The 7,140-nt window shown below is 38.5% G+C and overlaps 1 long non-coding RNA gene across 1 annotated transcript; it reads left to right on the forward strand.

Annotated features, from left to right (window-relative positions):
• Positions 330 to 6,105, forward strand: LOC110389730. The gene is made up of 2 exons (XR_002433358.1): positions 330 to 3,080; positions 4,118 to 6,105. It is a non-coding gene; the product is annotated as an uncharacterized LOC110389730 (long non-coding RNA).

Raw genomic sequence — 7,140 nt, forward strand, 5'->3', positions numbered from 1 at the left:
CTGGCACACCAGAAGGCTGTGCTGCCTTTCCGCAGGACCTGGACAGGTTAGAGAGTTGAGCGGAGAGCAATCTGAAGAGTTCAACAAAGACAACTGTAATGTCCTACACCTGGGGAAGAATAACTGCATGCATCAATGAAGGTTAGGGGATGACCTGCTGATAAGGAGCTCTGCAGAGCTCTGCAGAGAAGTTCTTTATGGAGAGGAGCTTGGTGTCCTGGTGGACAGCAGGTTGGCCATGAGCCAGCAGAGTGCCCTTGTGGCCAAGATGGTCACTGGTATCTTGAGGTGCATTAAAAAGACTGTGGCCAGCAGGTTGAGGGAGGTAATCTTTCCCCTCTACTCTGCCCTGGTGAGGCAACATCTGGAGTACTGTGTGCTGTTACGGGCTTCCCAGTTCAAGAAAGACAGGGTACTACTGGAGAGTCCAGCGGAGGGCTACAAAGATGATTAGGGACCTGGAGCATCACTCTTATGAGGGAAGGATGAGAGATCTCGGACTGTTTAGCCTGGAGAAGATGGAGAGGGGATCTGTTCAACACTTACAAATATCTAGAGGGCAGGTGTCAAGAGGATGGGGCCCAATTCCTTTCAGTGATGCCCAGCAACAGGACAAGGAGCAACACGCATATACTGGAACACAGGAAGTTCCGTCTCATGACAAAAAACTTATTGACTGTAAGGGTCAGAGCCGTAGAACAATCTGGTTTTTGGAGTCCCCTTCTCTGGAGATATTCAGTCCCCATCTGGATACTTTCCTGTGCAATCAACTCTAAAGAATCTGCTTTAGCAGAGGGGTTGGACTGGATGATCTCCTACGGTCCCTTACAACTCCTACAATTCTGTGACTCTGTGATGAAATAATTTGATAATAAATGAGAATTAGAACAAAAACTGACTTAAGCATGGAAAATACAGACTGGTATTTATAGCACTTACACATACACACATATCTATAGGTATATCATGAAACAAATGAGGCAGAATAGCTAATGTTACCAGGTAGGCATAATGAGTATCTCAAGTACATACCAAGAATGGTTTCTGAAAACAGAAGGCAAAGTACTTTCAGCAGGTGGTATCATTACTCGTAAATGGTGTGCATATGCATCTCTCCCTGCTTTAAACCTTACTGTTATTGGAAGCTTTCAAGTAGTGATGATATCTTAGTTGTCCCACGTCATTTCTCACCTCAAACTGATCAGAATGTTGATGTAATGGTAATTATAGGGCTCTTGGGCTGCTCTTGCTATGTATGTTAGAGACAACTGCTTGCAAAGCAGCCCTCAGATCACAGCAGATCAAAGCAGCTTTAATCCATCCACAACCATCACAAGCACACCTCTGTGATTTGTGACTGCGCACAAAAATCTGGCATTCAATTTCCTTGAGGCCCAAATTTGAGACATATTAATCTCCTTCATTTCATCGGGTGTTCAAATGATTTGCATCTTAAAGGTCAGGTCCTGAGCAGCTGACATTACCCTCCCATACACTAGGTTTTCAGAAATTATAGCCATCTGCAGCAAAAATCCTGCAACAAGAAAAATCAGGTAAAATGATTACAGAAGATTACAGAAGCAAAAAAGATGTGAAGATGGATGAAGAAACAGAAAGGAGATAAATAATATTGCCTAAATAGCAAAGCTTGTTCAAAATGAATGATTAGACTCAGTTACCGGCGTCTTTACAGGAATGTGACAAAGTACAATCCAAGTATCATTTAGAATAGTTTATGAACTAGAGAAATATGTTTAAAAAATAGCTTAGAAACATACAGTTCAAAGACGTAGTATGGTAAGTAAATCTCTTGGCATTTTTTTAATTCATCCTAGCCTTGCAACCTCCTGTTTCACAAGTAAGAATCCTGCTCTCCAACCTTCAGTGACAATGAGTGTCGATCAAAAAGTCATCTTTCACTGTGCCCTAGAATCTGCCCTGTCCAGCTTGCTGTTTTTGCTAGCCTCCATGGAAGACAAAGCAGAGAAAATATCTTTTATACTCTACCAGCATATAAACTAACTTTCCAAGAACCTTTGTCAGACATAAATCTCCCTGGATCTCATAGCTATATTTAAAATAACAACAAAAATATAAATAGTAATGAAATACTATTTTGTATCTCTGTGGCATCATTTAGTTGTTGATACCAAACATTTTGCAATTAGACATTACTTGCAGTACGAGAAACTTAAAAGAATGAAAGCTATTGGTTTGATACTGGCAATGCAAAGAGGTCATATTTTGGGTGTAAACATTAATTTATTAAATTTTTCAGACAGTTGGAGTAGATCAACACCTATTTTCACCAGAAGTTACCAGATGCTAGAGTGACTCACTCTGGATAGAAGAGCAGATTGTCCTAAAAAAAACTTATTACCAAGGGGAGACAGATTTTAGAATGTAAGAACAACAAAGAGACAGCTGCACTATGCTGGTTATGGAGCTAAACATCTGAATTTTCTGAAGTGAACCTGAACTCTGTCCAATACACGTCCAATACGTGCTGAGGTTAGGTATGGGAATTGCACTTAGCAATATTTTCTCTAACCACTCTGCAAAAAATGTTTATTTAAGCATGAAATCTGTTCCTTAACTTTGCTCCTAACATGAACAAGAGTATGTAGGTTGTGACAACGTTTTTGTTCCACAAATTTACCTGCTCAAGATCTTTAGCTGTACAGCAAAGTATACTGCACATTCATGGGAAAAACCTGCATCATTTTCATAGTCTTATCAGACCTATAATACAAACATCTTTATTTGAACCGTGTATTGAAAATCACAGCTGAACAATAAGCTCCACTCTTTAACATATGAGCCCTGCAACAATTTCAAAGGCTTTTTGGAGACTGCATATATATATTTATTGATAATTTTATTTCTAGAGTTATGCTTTCCACAGGACCTCAAGTCACTGGAGGTGATAACTAGTGACTTTATGGTGACCTTGGAAGGACAGGAGAATTTATGTGTTGCTGCACAGCATGAAGCAAAATAGCTGGGAAGTGAAACAGTGGAAAAGTGGTACAATTCAGACTTTGATGCACATGTGTATGTGCATAAAGGCTGATTCCTGGGTAAGCAAATAAAGTAGCTACAGTTGTGCATGACTAAAAAGGTGATTTTTCTCTGCAGTGTTTCTGTTCCGAGTAAAAAATATTTTGCTTTAGGAGAACAAGCTGCCTCTGACATGGCATAATTGCAGATGCGGAGCTAAGTCAGATCTACTGAGTTCTTGTATGCAGATTTGTATTGGAAATCATGTTTCCAGACTCAGACCCTCTGTTTGGAGGAAATACATGGATGCTGCAGAAAAATAACCTCAGGACCTCAAGGAGTGTTTATAAAGTCAAAGCCACTGTTCATGTAGGAGCCATGAAATTATGCATGCAAATAGAAAGACAACTGGAAAAAAAGCTTAGGGTATAAATAACCAACAACAGCAAAAAGAGAGGAGCACAAAAAATATTGCCACTGTTTGACACATGGAGGTAAGAGTAAGGAACAGAACCCTAGATTCAGGCCCCTTCTTTAACCACCGAATAATTTGGAATAAACAACATTCACATATTGTTAAGTTCTGTTTCCACTAATGTTGTAGGAGAGGAGGCAAAATTGTCATTGCTATACCACTAATTATGGTCCCATAAGGGGGTGTGCTTGGCAGCTACAAAATCATGTCATGTTCAGGGCTGCTATTTGGTCAGGATGGCAAAAATTCCTCATAAAATAAGTGATTCTAGAATGCAGTTTGTCATCTGATAAAATGTACAATGTTAGAATAAGGCATATTTTGAAGCAAATATATGAATGACAATTGAGCCTGGTATGAAAAAGAGCAAGACTTACATATACAGAGTAGTATACAAAACTCTCTATTTCATATTGTAAATGTTTCCTGAAAAATTCAGAGAAATTACTCCTGTCAAAAATGTCTATTTTGCACATACACAAATAAAAAAAAAAAAGCAATATTTTTGTAAGTTTCAGGAGTTTCTAATAATGTCACTGCCTTCTGTTCGTATACTTTATTTTCTCCTTTGCTATCCAGAGTGACCATAGGCTATACTAAACCTTATAAAGCTAATGAATGAAACAGACTTGTTTCCTTCAGGACATTTGTGAAGATAAAGGATGCTCTTCGGTGGATTATGAACCCCCATCAGTAGAAGGTACCAACTCAAAGTAGAAACAAAGAAAGGACAGAGAGCAACTCCACAGAACTGACAAAAAATTAACTCAAAAATTTCCCTCAAGAAGTCGACACCAAATGTAAGAAACTACACAAGCTACCTGCCGGGAACGGGGCTCAGTGAAGTTAAACAGAGATGTCTTCTACCTAATTTAAGAAAACAGTGCCCTAAGAAGACACACTTGTTTCTTTTACCCTCTTTTCCTTGTAGTTCAAAGAGTTTAAAGAACTCTGAAAATGAGCGGTCTGTTTGTGACAGGAAGCAGAATAAAAGTGGAAAGACAAAATGTCTCTATTGGAAATGAGCTGAGGGAGAAGGAGAGGAGATTGTGCACATGGACTTAATGTTAAATGAGGAAATGCAGAGCAGGCATTTTATCACCATTAGTATTACTTGCTCCTCCAAAACCTCCTATTCAATAACACTGGTGTCATGCAGACTCAAAGGTTCTGCCTAGGCTAAATAAAACCCTAAAGGATATTAAAAGCATAGCCACTCTTGAAAAGTCATAGCAGACTGGGAGTTAGTTAGATATACTACAGACTGTATTTTCTAAAACCAGTTTGCATAGTACAGCTAACTCGAGCAGATTTCTCAATGTTTTAATTTACATTAAGCACAATAATTGCATTAAATAGATTTACATATGCTTGTAATAATTCTTGCAGATGAGATAGGTGCTGGTAACTTTGTCAAAATGATATTATGTATCAAAAATTATACTAAGGCATATTTAAGAGCCATTGAGTCCCGAAAGAAAATGAAAATTCACAGTGAGACCAGACAGAGTGAATTAAATTTTAATTTGTTCACTGCTAACTCTGAAGTTTCCAGTTGTTCATATGTTTAACATGTTTCAGGTCAGGCTTAATTTTGTATTTCAAAATTCATTTTTTTTTAAACTGGAATAGTATTTGTCACACAGAATTAAATATTGTAAGCTTTCAAATGTATAAATATTATTTCAAGTTTTTGGTGTGAACTTAAGATGAGTTGCTGAACAATTCATGATTTCTTTGTAACTGACTCATGATTACTTTCCGTATTTCTGTTAGAGAAAAAATGAAGGGAAAGAAAGAAGAGAAAACATTAATCAGAACAATTTAAGATTAAGTAGCCAGTTACTTTTACTATTATTATTTTCTTATGCCTTTTTTAGAAAGGAAATCATTTGCTTTTTTAGAAAGCAAATCATGTCATGAAAGTCACTGACTTCAGCAAAGTTAATTCTGCATATACCATGACTGACCATAAATCACATTGTCATGAAAGAATGGGAACACGTTTAAGAAAACAGTAGTTTCCAATCCTTTCAGTAAGGTGGCAAGATAGAGCCACTGTCCTTTCTGTGACCAATAACCAGACCTACAGAAAAAAAGCAAACCCGCCGTACAACATGTGGGCAAAAGACTCAACAGAGTTGTTCTACAGAATGCATACACACAGATAAACATCCTGAGGGGTCCATAAGAAATGAGGCTATTACAAATGGGGCATAGGCCAGAAGATTCAATGTAGTGGGTTGTATTCAGTATACAGGATACTTGCTCAGCATCCATTCATAAGTCACATTTTGTTTTAAAGAATCATTATGTTTGAGGACAGGTCAATTTATGAAGTCTCTAAACTGGACACACTAGGAGTATTTGAAGAAACGTTTCCCACATTTTAGCTGTTTTCCAAGTACCCACCTATGATGATAGTTAGCTTGCCTGGGCCTTAGGCAGAATGGCTGTTCCGTGGTCTTGGAAATCTGATTATGCAAGAACACTGTGATTTAAGTTACTATAAATTACCTCTAGCAAAATAGTAAGCTCTTTGGATAACTTTGAACACAATTTCTATTTTCATGCCTTGTATTATTTGGACTATTACATAAATTTAAATAAAGTACCACTGAGTGCTAAAAGTAAGTGCTTTTTTTGACATATGTGAAGTCCTGGTAATGGATGTACGGTAAGCCAAACCCAGTTTCTCATGAGGAAAGGATCCTAGCCAGTGAGTTCTTCTACAAAGGGTGGACTGAAACGTCAGTTCCACTGAAATAAGTGGAAGTTTTGCCATTCATTCTATGGACTTGAACTCCACATTTGTTTTTTTTTTGTAACCTTCAAGAGTTGGTCTTTTAGCGAAGCTCACAATGAAGCAAGGAATGTAGCTGAAAAAGTATGTTTAAACACAGAGTGCCAAATGTTCACGATTTCTACAGTGCTAATCTTTTGAGTAGCTGCTGTGATGGAACCAGGAGAGAACCTGCATCTTTAAAATATAATGGTAAAATTGTTTAGATAAGCAGTCTGAACTTAATCTTGGACAGCATTCCCTCACAAATACAAATGGATATGACATTTTGTACTTAACAACATTTTCAGAGGGAATATGGTCAACATTTTTGAAAAATACTAGATTTCCCATTTAGATACTTACACAGGTTGCTCAAAATGACGTGCAGCCTCCAAAGTGGGTCACGTTCTATGACAAGGTGACCCGTTTTCTACGACAAGGTGATCCACTTAGTGGATGAAGGTAAGGCTGTCGATGTAGTCTACCTGGACTTCAGTAAAGCCTTTCACACTGTTCCCCACAACACTCTCATGGAGAAACTGGCTGCCTGTGGTTTGGATGGGCATACACTCTGCTGGGTGTAACACTGGCTGGATGGCCAGGCCCTAAGAGTTGTGGTCAATGGAGTTAAATCCAGTTGGTGGCCAGTCACGAGTGGTGTTGCCCAGGGCTCAGTACTGGGGTCACTCCTATTTAACATCTTTATCATGATGAATGCATGTAAGTTCACGGATGACACCATTGTGGGAGGGAGTGCTGATCTGCTGCAGGGTAGAAAGGCTTTACAGAGGGAAATGGATTGACTGGATCAATGGGCCAAGGTAAACTGTACGAGTTTCAACAGAGCCAAGTGCTGGGTCCTACACTTTGGTCACAACAA

This window comes from Numida meleagris, chromosome Z (assembly GCF_002078875.1).
Source record: "Numida meleagris isolate 19003 breed g44 Domestic line chromosome Z, NumMel1.0, whole genome shotgun sequence".
In the NCBI taxonomy this organism is placed as follows: Eukaryota; Metazoa; Chordata; class Aves; order Galliformes; family Numididae; genus Numida; species Numida meleagris.